At 38.1% G+C, this 13039-nt stretch overlaps 1 long non-coding RNA gene across 1 annotated transcript; it reads left to right on the top strand.

Annotated features, from left to right (window-relative positions):
* Nucleotides 1–628: 628 nt before the first annotated feature.
* LOC118160934 lies at nucleotides 629–12987 on the top strand. Its single transcript, XR_004747767.1, has 3 exons — nucleotides 629–773; nucleotides 6530–6788; nucleotides 12461–12987. It is a non-coding gene; the product is annotated as an uncharacterized LOC118160934 (long non-coding RNA).
* Nucleotides 12988–13039: the final 52 nt, after the last annotated feature.

Raw genomic sequence — 13039 nt, 5'->3', positions numbered from 1 at the left:
TCATGATGTGTAACAGGGACCCTCCCTTTGAACAAACATCCAGCCCAGCACTGGCAGTCAGGGTGTCAGGAGGAGCTGTGCTTCAGTACCAGACACTTCTGAAGCAGCTCAAACCCCTTCATATGTTGCCAATATCTCCTTTTTACTTGGAATACAGTGGGTCTTGAATCCTCTGTATCCCTGACTCCAAAACGCTAGGGGTGGACTTCAAGTCTCCCCTGCTGCTTTCAGACAGACACTCCAGGTAGGGCCATTCTCCCCAGCTGCAGCGTGGAGCACATTTTTTACATCTTGTCCTGCCCAGACTGTCTACTATGAAGAAATTAACTGTATCCCAGTTTAAACCAGGACAAGCTAAAGATGATCAGCCTAATACAGTTACCCGATACAATATGTTGGAATAAAACAAACAGAAACAAACAAAAACCAAACCAACAAGAAAACCTGTCTGACAGTAAGATGTATTGGTCTGGTGATGATTCGAGTGTAATTTTGTCTTGTTGCTTTGAGAGAGTAGAGCTACATGTTCATGTGTGGTCCCAGTAATCAGGGTGTGGTCAGATTTTTGAGCTCTGGGAAGGGGTTTTTGGAACAGTCCTGCAGATTTCTTTAAGCAGACAGTGTTTCATCCCACAAGAAGTATTATGAACTCATGATATTTATGGCTGTCAGTGTCTGCCAGTCCTCACTGGAGTCATCATTACAGAACAATCATGTTTGCAGCGCCCAACTTCTCAGTGATGAAGTCAGATCTTTTCCAGGCTTATTGAATGGTAGGTCTCTGATGAACATGATTTGTTGTTGTTGTTGTTGTTGTTGTTGTTATTGTTGTTGAGGGGGTTTGTTTGTTTGTTTGTTTGTTTTTGTTTTCCCCATTTGTTGCCAGTATGGAGTATGGATAGAAACCTCTTTACTTTTATTTCCTGGTGGCACTTCAAGTCTAAATTATCATTAGAAACTGTGTTTTGGTTTAGCCATCTGCTTACAGAGACCCATTTGCTTGACTTCTACTGAATGGAATTTGAGAAATGGCAATCTAAGTAAACTTGTGATTTCCTTCTTGGAGATTACTACTAAAAGGGAAGAGGGAACAAAAGGGACAGCAATTATTTGACAACTGCACTAACTTCCTCACTTCCACATGCTATACAGAGTATCAGCTTTGATCTAAAAACTCCTCAGATGTCGCCAACCAGGACTTGAGAAGTGTTCATTCACCCTGTGAACTGAAGCAACTCAGCATAGCAGACTCTAATCACCTGTGGTGTTAGCCTAACCTTCACTTCCCTCTGTGCTCTGTAACTGACCCAGTTTGCTGCCATGTAGGCTAAGGTTCTGGTCAGAGTAGCCAGACTTGAATCCAAGCTGCTGACATGAAGGGCAAACTTATCCCTATTATTGTCTCCTCTCACCCATTCTTGCCCTTCCTCTTGTATCTGTAATCGTGACTGGGAAGCTATGTAACTAATAAACCAACTCATATCTGAAAAATGAGTCTAACAAAACCTAGCATGTGTGGATAGAGGAAAGGGGGCTGTCTTTTTGTATGTTAACATTCCGTAGGATTAAAAACACAGAACCATTTAAGTTGTAAGGGACCTCAGGAGGGCCCAAGTATCAACCTGAGTGGGGCCATTTGTAACTAGTTGCCACTTTGACTTAGAGCTATTGGCAGCTACCCTTTAAACTGAAAAAAAAAAAAATCTGTTTTTCATCCACCTTCTAATCCACCCGTCTGGACCATATTTCCCAATTTGGCTACAAAAATACTATGGCAGACCTTGTCACAAACTTGGCTAAAGTCAAAATAAGATAAGGTTATGTCAGTCAAAAAACTGCACATTTAAGCTGTGGTTTAACAAATGCTTTAAGATAACAAAAACTAGCACTGCAACTGAAAGGAGTTGCTCCCCCTCCCACCACCACCTGGCGAGCATAAATCAGTATTGTGAAATCAGTAAACTGTTCTGGCTAGCCATGAAGAACAATCTAAATTTAGAGGACTACATTTCCACCATATCATCTCTTGATTTTATTCCATGTGAAGTTACAGGGGTTAAGAGCTTAATTAGGGTGAAACTGCTTCTTTACACAGTGGTATTAGTGAAGGTTGAGTTGTCTGTCTGGCTATGAACTTAAGTCAGTAATTTGTTTGCTCTGAATAACAGTGACAGCTTTGTTATATGCATTCATATTTCTAAAATGTGTGCCCTAGTCTATTAATAGGGGACATGAAATGAATCAAGAGATAACGAAATCAAATAACCTGTGTGACTGTGTTGAATCATCAGTTATTGTCATCTTGTACCAAGAGAGCCAAAAGAGCCAAAAAGCAACACGGGGGCCAAAAGTCTTCTTATACAACTTACAAGATAGCTTTTTATGCTCCTTACCAGCTATGCAGCAGCAACCAGGTATTTTCCAGCTGACAGAGCACATCATGAGTACTGAGATAGATCCAGAGATGAGAGGAAATGGGCCCAGTGAGATTCACCAGGGGCTGGTCAGGGCACCCTCACAGGTACCCTCAGGGCACCCCTGACACAAAGGGATGAAATAAACTTCAGGAAAAAGGAGAAGCAGCCTTAAACTGAAACATCACATGTGGGGCAGGTAAAAGATGAATAAGAGTTTGGAATAGTGTGGAGTTACAATGAAAGCAGCATCAGTGAAGTTGCAATTGTTCAAGAAGCAATTAGATGTTTCTCTCATGAGAGTACTATATGTAAACAACACTTAATATCTACAGTTTCATGAGGGGCTGTACTGGGTCTGGCTGGGATGTTAACTTTCCCTGCAGCAGCCCATACAGTGCTGCACTCTGCACTTGTAGCTAGAACGGCAGTGGTATCACATCGGTGTTGTGTCTGCTGCTGAGAAGTGCTGGCACAGCATCAGGACTCTCTCTAACCCTCCTAGGGGGTGGGCAAAAAAGTGAGAAAGAAACATCACCAGGGCAGCTGACCTAAACCAACCAAAGGGATATTCCATACCATGTGATGTCACACTCAGCAATAAAAGGTGGAAAAAGGAAGAAGAGGGGAGGGGTGGGCTCTCGTTGTGAAAATGTCTGTCCTCCTCCCAAACACCGGCTACGTGTGTTGAGGCCCTGCTTCAAGGACGTGGTCAAGCATCGCTCATTTGTGGGAAGTAGAGAGTAATTTCTTTCCTCTGCACTTCCACATAGCCTTTACTTGTTTTGTTTAGTTATTCCCTTTCCCCCTCCCTTTTCCCCTTTCTCTTTTTTCCCTTTAGTTTAATTGTTTAATTAATAATAATATTTCCTTAATAATCTTTTTTCTCTTTAATTAAATTATCCTTATCTCAACCCGTGAGTTGTTCTTTCCTTTACTTCTTCCCCTCCTCATCTGAGGAAGGGAAGTGAGGGAGCAGTTGTGGTGTTCAGCTGCCTAGCACAGTAAAACCACGTAAAACCACCTGAAAGGGTATTATTAATTACTCACTCTTCTCCTACAAAGAAATTGGAGCAATTGTCAGAAGTAGCAAAAGCAAGACAGATCCCTAAGGGGAGGTGAGCTGGGCCTGGTGGGGGCTGCCCATGGGGGCAGCAGGACAGGCCCTCCACAGCAAGGGCCCACCCCACCACCCTAGCCAGGAGCAGGGCAGTTTGGGGGGCAGCCCCAGCCATCGGGCACCTTCCCGAGGACAGGCCAAGAATAGGCCGTGAGCCTATCCTGGCGGGACTAATGGCAGGGCTGCTGGGGCCTGGAGGCTGGGTCTGCTGTAGCTGGGACTGGGCAGGGTGGGGGGAGGTAGCCAGGACCGGGCAGGCCTGTTGTCACTCTCAGGATCCCCACAGCAGCTCCCCTTCCTGCAAGGTGCACCTCACATTGCTGGGCACAGAAGGGCCCTGCTGCACAATGATTTAATTACAGCGTGGCACCCATGGGATACAATAGAGACAGAGCTGTAGCAGGGACAGCAAACTGGAAATGGACACAGCATAACATACAGGGTTGGGATGTTCAGGCCAGAGGGGAGAAGGAGGTCCAAGATGCTTTTTGTAAGCCCTCAAGGCTACGTGGGCTAAGCAGTACAGGAGCTCATTTAGGAGCCTGGGACAGGTAGAGCAGCACTGTGGTGAGACTGGGTCCAGGGAAATACTTGTCCCCTCAGGGAGGCTTGTAGGGACAAGACCACACATGGTCAGAAAAGAGATTCCATGATGCTCAGCTTAGGGCTTGGGGAGACCTGAGGTAACTTGTCAGCAAGCGGCAAAATCAGGGCTGCTCTCTAAGGGTAGAAATCTGGCAGCCACAGGGGACCCACCAGCCAGGTCCAACAAGGAACACAAGTCGTAAGGCAATAGTGTGGTAATAAGGGAGGTCTGAGATCAACCTGGGAAGTCATTTTGTAGATCAGGGTTAGGATTGAGTCTAATGATTTTCAGGCAGGGCGGAAGTGACAAGGTAGAGCCAAAGGCAAGCCAGCCCCCATGTGCTGAGACAAAATCCAACATTACCCTATAGCTCAACACTCATCCAGCACAGCTTAAATTACTGCAAGATACCTTGGGCTGAGCTTAAATAGCTCTCCTGGGATCATCGGTGTGGGTGAGGCTGGTCAGGGTCTAGGTGAGGCTGGTCAGGGCCACTAAGACTTACTAGTGCCCACAGGACCCTGACACACACATATGGAAATGAGAGTCAAATGGGTAGTCAGAAGTAATCATTGGTAACCACATTATTACTAACTTCATTGTGGAATCAGATGAAAATAATTCTAATATATTTACCAGTTAGCAGTCCTCAATGGGTGTCATTCTCTAGTAGTCTGCACAAAATAAACTTAACTTTGCTGATTTGTACATTCTCTCACACTCCTTACACTCCTTTTTTTTTTTTTTCCTTATACCATGACCATATTCTCCACAACAATGTGGAGAATACCTAGACTTTGTGATCCAGAAATAAGAGTGAAATGCACTCATAAATTGGAAAAAAAAAATCTATGGGGTTTTCTCAGTATAAATCAAAGTGTCATTTCAAACATACACCATCATCTAGATATCACCATTTCATGTAAATGGTGGTTTAATTGAAATCTTTTCATACAATATGGATGAAATTAAAAAAAAAAAAAAAAAAAAAAAAAAAAGTGAAGAAACAAAGTAAATGCCTGTTTTCACTTTCCAAATAAGAGGATTCCTTCAGAGTAGATGGAGAATTTTGTCTTAAAGTCATAACTTTTTCAACCTAGTTTGAAAAAATCTTTCTTGTATACATGAAAGACAATTTTTAATCACTCACGGTTATAAATTAAAAGAGGAGGAGTACATTCAGGTTCAACAGACTTCAAGGTTAGACATTTATTGTCGACATTTCACAAGTTGAGTGAAGGTAATTATATTTTACTTGCCAGTCTGACTCAGCAATAAATGGGTCAGTAATAAAACTGGAATTACATTAAAGAGCAGTAAACAGGAACAAGTGATCTCATGGTCTGTGTCTCAAATACAAGACCTTAAAAGGAAGACCTTGGATGACATCTTTCCTCTCAAGTCCAGTTGAATACCTAGTCATAGTTAGGACAAGACCAGTGTCTGAACTTTGTTTTCTTTCTGCTTTCACGGAAAAGGAAAATTAAGTGTGTGGAAGGGAAGCGAATCATTGTAAACCTTAGCATAGTCTGAACTCCAGCTGTGGAGGGGGATCTGATGCATGTTATCATACAGATTTTGCGTAGTGGTACTGACTGGCCCATATTTCTGTATCCACAAATTGTTTTCCTTAAAAAAAAAAAAAAAATCAGAAATATCATTATGTGTTATAATTCTTCACAGGAAGAAAAAAAATCTTCACAGGAAATAATTGTTTTTTGCCATCTGTATTGTTAATAAGAGAACATCCTGAGTTATCCAGAAAACAGCTGCTATACTACCTACAATGCAAACCATTCAGCAGTTTCCTGGCCAAATTCTCAAGATGAGTTTTGAGGACATTTTCAAATAAATTATTTATTCTCAAAGAAAATTAGTAAACACTTTCTTCATTAAGCAGGAGTTAGATCCCATTCCAGTTCAAATAAAAGTAATAACTTCCACTACAATGAATGGCACAGAACCAGTGCAGACCTGTGAAGGAAATTAGCTTGAATCCTGTTAGCAGGGCAGGCTAAAATGTGCATCATCCTTCTCACTTACATAAAACTGACTGTTATAATAAAGTACTTTGGAAACACTCTCAATTTCTTGATTTTATTTTACTGATAATTCATAAACCTGATAAAGAAAACCAGACATTTCAATGAAGGAAAATCAGCAAGAAAAAAATAAGGTTATTCAATAATTTAACAATGTTGGGTCCTAAGTTACCATAAGATTTACACCTTAATTTTTTTTAACAAGATAACATAAAAGGACAGAAATTAGAAAAGTCCCCTTCTTTGTTATGGTACTAGAGTGCTCTTTATGTATTCCAATGACTTAAATATATCATTTCTATTTGAGCATCTCCCAACATTTGAACTCACGTAACATTCACAGTCTCTCACTTATGTTTCTTTTCAGCCTGGAGAAGATTTATGATCTTTTCAATCTGGGAGATATGTGACTAAGAATGGATGAAGCTGCACAAGTGAATGTATATGAGTACTGTACCGAGGAAAATGAAAACAAAAGTATAGTACTAGATGTCACCCCATCATCACACAGTCAAAAGGTTGGCTCTTAAGTAACACACAAACTTCATGGGGGGAATTTTAGCCACAGGGAAGAAAATAAAGTCTGAGTTGTTATAAAGGAGCTTTTGAAAGACCATGGAGTCAAGGTATGAATTTGATGTGCAATATATAAGCCACAGCAACTTGTAGTTGGGGAAGATAATAATTGTATTTAGAACCTTAATTTCCTTATGAGGTTATGGGATAGAATTGAATTTTTGAGAGGTAAACAACACAAAACAAATTAAAAAGTGTATTGCTTGGACTTGAGTGACAAAAAAGAAATAATAATTTCAGGCTGATCCCAAACATCGTACTCTTCTAACTTCTCAGTTTCTTGTTTCAGTCTTTCCACTAACGAATTCTCCTCTCTGAACAACTCCTGCAAATGATTCTCTTGATGAAGGAAGAAGGTGATAGAAGAAACTACGGTCTTCCTATAGACCTCCCTTCCACATAAGTGTCAGATAACAGGGAGAGGCTCAAGCACAGTGCAGACCCAGCAGCTTCCAGACAGGAATGTGATAACCGAAAGCACCAAGTATTTCACTGAAACAGGCAAGAAAATCTGTAATAGGACCTACTGGATAATTTATTTGCAAGGAGTTTCTCTGCAATGTCCTTCTCCCTATTATGAGAGGCTGTCTTGCACTTTAACTGTGATCATTAGAGACTTTCTAAAAGATTTTTTGTTGTTACTATTTTGTTGCATAAACATTTAACTGCCTTGAGAGATCTGCTATGTTTTTTTTTTTTTTTTTTTTTTTTTTTGAATAAATATTTAATTTCCTTTGTGTTTTTTTTTTTTTTTTTTTTTTTTTTTTTCCCTATGGATTTTTTTTCAAGTTCCATAGATGAACAATGGAAAATAATTTAGATCGGGGCTTATCCAGCCTAGTTTGTTATTGTTGTTGTAGTTTGTCTAAAACTTAGGGCCTTAGTATAAATTATTCTGTCTTCTTTAACAATTGGTAAAGGAACGAACACCTCCAGGAGGCATTTGATACAATACATGTACATGTTAAAATTAAAGTAGTAAAATAGCTTCAGGAAGTTCTTCTCTTTCTCTCTCTTGAGTTTCTTCCTGCTAAGGAAAAGTTTAGGTGGCCAGTTTGAACAGAACATGTAACATCACCCTAGGTGCAGATCTTGCCTCCAGTAGCTGATAGTTAACAAAAGAGCATAGGAATCAATGCACAAAGAGAGTGATTCATTCTCCCTTTTCTATAGTGTGATCCCTTTTTTGGATATTGTCAGAATCTGGCAGCCAGTGCTTATGCACCTGCCTGAGCCACAGGCAATGTCTGGATCATCCTTCCCAGTAAGCTGTATCCTGAAAGTTTCTCTAACTCTTTTTTGAACTCATGTTCATATATTTATCATAAATGATAACCCGTGACAATGAGTTACACAAAATTATACCTATACTTTTTTTCATTTTCTTTAAAACCAATACCCGATTGCAACAAGGAATGAAATTAAAACAAATATTTTCTTTCATATCTACCCAAGCTGTTCTTAGATTTATACTTAAACAGGAATATAACTTGTTTACATTTTTTCAGCTTATAGATATTATGAGGAATCCCGTGGTCTGTATGTATAATCTATGTGAATTAAGGTCTCTGTCCCAGACCCCAGTGAACAGCTGGGTAATGGTAATGTTTTCAAACATCATGCTGCTTGTTTCAGTTCAGGTGAATCAGAACCCATAGACTTTATGAATGAGAGAAGTTCTCCTTTAGTGTAGTAGCAGAGTTGTTAGAACAGAAAACAAACAAGGAAACAACAGCAAAACCTGTGAATTTTGTTGTTGCTGATACAAATTTGGGTGAGTGGGATGCACACCATAGTGACAACTGGGAAATCCTTAGATGGATGGGGATTCAATAAATATATTTCTATCTTATAATCTAGCTTATATTAATATATTTTCTAGCTTATTTCTAGCTTTCGGGGAATATTATTTAATAATATATTGTCTCTTTTATGATTATTACAATTCTTTGTAATCAAGCTTAAATGTCACGATGCTGTGTAACTCCTCTTCAACCATAATATTTAGGGGGAAAAATAATAACTTCAGATGATTAAAAAATCAAAATGTTTGGTTGAATTCATAAAATGTATATTGGAAGATAATTGGTTGGCCATAAATTATACAGTCTTCATGTACTTTCTTCCTACTAGAACAAAAGCATAGTTTCTGCAAGCCTGATCCCTAGTTATGGTCTACGTAAGTTTGTTCACTTCAGCCAGTTGTGTGTGCACACAGGAACTTCATCTAATGTGTTTGTCAATTTAAGTTATACAGCATTGTATACATTAAATCTCTGTGTCATCATTGTAAAGCATGAAACTAATTTTGTGTAAAAAGCAGACTTGGTTTTGAGAAATGAAGGAATTCCATTACTGTCACATTAACAGATACATTCTTCATTCTCCCCTGTTGTTAAAGCATATATATTCAGAATTGTTGCCACTTGTAATTAAACTGAATAATTTCAAACCATTCAACTTGTAAGAAAATGCCCTTTTGAAATTGCTACACTTTTAGTAAAATACTATTAAAATGTTACTGAGAAGCAGCAAACCTCTTTTCATCAATAAACTAAGTGTTCAAACTAAGCACAAACTAAGTTCAATCTTGCAATAAAGATTTGTAATTTTTTTTTTTTTAATTGAATCATTCCATTTCTTCTTAATTACAAATGTTACTGTGAAGAAAAGCTACATGGGTAATAGGTATTTAAAAGTCTGTCTTATACTAGGGAGACTTTGATGTTGGCATTTAAATAATAATAATAATAATAATAATAAAAACAGCAGAGGAAAAGAAAAAGACACTTTTCTCAAATAAGGTATTCATCATTTTAAGGAACAAAATAAGTACTCCTGTGCACCCCAGAAACTTGAATACAAACACATACACATGCACACACACATACACAGAGCTTTTAAATCCCAGAAAAAAATAAGTAGGCAAATTGACTACAGGTAGTGTAAAAAGAAAATCAGTCCGGAAAAAAAAAAAGGAAGGAAGGAAGGAAGGAAGGAAAGGAAGGAAGGAAGAAAGGAAGGAAGGAAGGAAGGAAGGAAGGAAGGAAGGAAGGAAGGAAGGAAGGAAGGAAGGAAGGAAGGAAGGAAGGAAGGAAAGAAAAGAAAGAAAATACAGGTAATCAGTATTATGTTCTTTCTTTAAAATATGTATAGCATAATTCTGTTTCCCCCAGATACTAACTGAAGAGGTGTGTATGCAAGGATGAAGATATGTTGCCAGTGCCCAACATTTAGGTCTGGGATAAAGGCTTCAGTTTCGATTAGCTGGACAAGTAACTATATGCTGGTTTTATAGCTCATCATACTCATTTTGCATCAACAACAACAACAACAAAAAAAGAAAACTGGGGTTAAGGTTGAATAAAGAGAAATAAAATTTCTGTTGGTCTAGTCATATCTGCACACATCAATTTCTGTTTTCCACAGTGTGGAAACTGGACTTCTAAGTGTTTAGCAGTTTGCAACAATGAAAATATTATGGTTTGCAATACATTCCTCTGGAATGATACAAGTTTATTATTTGTCTTTTTACAAAATAAAAATAAAAATAAAAGCATAAGCATGAAATCCTGCAGTAGTAAGCTACCAAATCTGCATTCCTGAAAACAATGCCTGTGAACAGTTTAATTATTTTGTTCTTTCTTAAATCTTCTTGCTAAGAATCTTTACTGGATTAAGTATTCAACACCAAGAGATTAAAGATGTATATCCCTGTAGCTACCACTGCACGTATCTCCACATAATCACCAGGATTAGCTTTCTAAGGAAGTAGATCAAAGCTTTTTTTCCTTGTGGGTACCCGATAATAAAGGCTAAGGATAAACCAAACTCTCATCACTCTTGCATCTATCCCTCAGCTACCAGATCAAGACTAAATAAGAATGAGAATAAAGATAAAGTCAATGCGGAAAGCTGCCGTACTCTACAACAATAATAGGAACACAACAGACTAATGAAAGGGAACTAGAGGGAAGGCAAGTTACATGAAATCTTTAAGGGTACATAAAGGAAAGCAATTAATAAACTGCAGAGCCTTTAGAAAGTATCTGTGAATAAGTATTCACAAGAAAGTACTACTTGTGTACAGATCTGTGAAGCATGTGTCCATGAATTACAAAATCCTGTATTTCATTATGATTTGTTCTTTGAAACCGAGGTTTTATAAAAGCTATCTGTACCTGATAGAGACAAAGCAATCATTCTAAGCAACAGCACCAGGGAGCTCCATTGTAAAATGCACAATAACGACATAATAATTCAAGCTGGCTCATTGCAAAAAAGCCAATGCATACTTGATTATTTTTCCATACAGTTCTCGACAGACATGAACCAATAAAAAAGACCTGTACTTGTACATAAGATCATTCATTTTTGCAGTGATATATGAAAACAGATTGTTAGTCTAAGGCTCAGAACACAGCATTTAATGGAGACTGCTAAATCTTCTTCTTCTGCCTGGATTATTTTAAAGGCCCTCAAGTTCATGGTAAATTAGAAGAAAGATTTAAAAAAAAAAAAAAAAAAAAAAAAAAGTAATCACTTATTTTCAAAAGTCTTAGCATAAATAATTCAGTTGTAGGTTGTAGTAGTAACAGATAGCTAAGCTAAGTAAGTTCCAGTACACTCTGCCTTGCTTGTGGGCCAATCTTGCACTTGAAGCTTACAGGTATTTGCTGCACTTCTGCTGCCTTTATTTACTCTGTAGTAAAAAAAACATCCCTTTTTGTCAGCAAAACCACCGAAAGTTAAGGCTTCTTTTGACTTTGACAGATCACTTAGTCACTCTGATCCTCATTTTATCCACAGATATCTACCTCAGAGAAGTGTATTGAAGCTCAATTAATGGTTACAAAGCACTTAGAGGTCCCTGTAGGATGACACTGTAGAAACATGTTGTAGCATTTTCTTCTCTGAAAAAGGATAACTTTGAAATTCAGTCTTTTTGGTAAAGTACATAAACTATAACACTTTCATGATATACAACTCTGATTAAAATAACTGGTCATTTCCAATTTGAGGACTAGGTTTATTATATTAATTTTCCTGGCTTGTGTTATATTTAAAAGTCTGTGTACAACAAAATACAAAAATATTTTTATAGACTGTACTTTCTCAGCATGTACACAAATAGATACACAGACAGGCACAGTTTCTCCTGTGTTCATTTAAAAAGAAAATTAATAGACTTTATAATACAAATATCAAGGATTTTGACTTAATAGGAAGTAATTTATTCTTGTAAAATTATAAAAATCTACAAAATGTGTATCAATGCATATTTAAAATTATACTCTGTTTTGCAGAATCAGTTAAATTCCTGAATACTTTTTTCTGCCTTTGCTAGCATGGCAACTTAAATTTAATTAACAGATAGTACCACTGCATGAGCAGAAAAAACATATTGTTTTGTTGTTGCTTTTTTAGTACTTTTCATTTTAGTATACATTTCATCAAAAGATTAACTATAGAGTGTTATTTATTTAATAATCGTATTCCTCTGGCAAACCAAACCATTTTGTTTTGTCTTTGACTCTAAAGACAACCAATTTTAACATGCTTTTTATACCCAACTCTTTCTTAGACACAGCTCATTTCTTTAATACTTATGTTCTTATAATTATTAGTGTTTTGTTTTTTTTTTCCCTTCGTATTCCTCTGCCTCAATTCAGATGCTCATGTAGAGAACCATGCACTAAAAGTGAACTTTTCTGTTTTTCAGATTTACATCTGACCCTCCCTGTCACAGAAATGATAAATGAGATATTCCCAGCCCAGCATCATAGTTTCTCCCCAGCTCTCCATTGATTTTGGGCACCAGGAGCCTCAGGACAGGAGGAGTACACATAGGCCTGGAGCATCCCTCTGCCTGTAGTTTTGTCCTGTGCCTCCATCACAAGGAGTGTGCAGGGAAATACAGGATGTCACAGGGCTCTCCTCAGGTGCACAGTGCCCACCATGGGAAGTGACTTCAGCCTGGAGTGTAGGGTTTCCTTCCTGGAACCTCTGGCTAACTTCAGCACCTGAAGTGTCTCTGGAAGATGCTCAGATGAAATAGGAAGACGAAGGAGGATTTGCAGTCATTCAGCAGTGTATATGTGCCAGATATCACACAACCAGCATTCCTACGTCCTGTCCTTGCAGGTTTATTGTTACAGATGAACTTCTAACATCACTGTTTGCCGAACTGTACCATAAATAAATAAATAAATAAATACATAAATGGATTTTGGGAAGCATTGCTGAAGAGAAGGGAAGAGAAGAGAAGAGAAGAGAAGAGAAGAGAAGAGAAGAGAAGAGA

This window comes from Oxyura jamaicensis, chromosome 1 (genome assembly GCF_011077185.1).
Source record: "Oxyura jamaicensis isolate SHBP4307 breed ruddy duck chromosome 1, BPBGC_Ojam_1.0, whole genome shotgun sequence".
In the NCBI taxonomy this organism is placed as follows: Eukaryota; Metazoa; Chordata; class Aves; order Anseriformes; family Anatidae; genus Oxyura; species Oxyura jamaicensis.
Note: the sequence above shows the minus strand (reverse complement) of the source record. Positions and strands in the feature narration are given on the sequence as shown.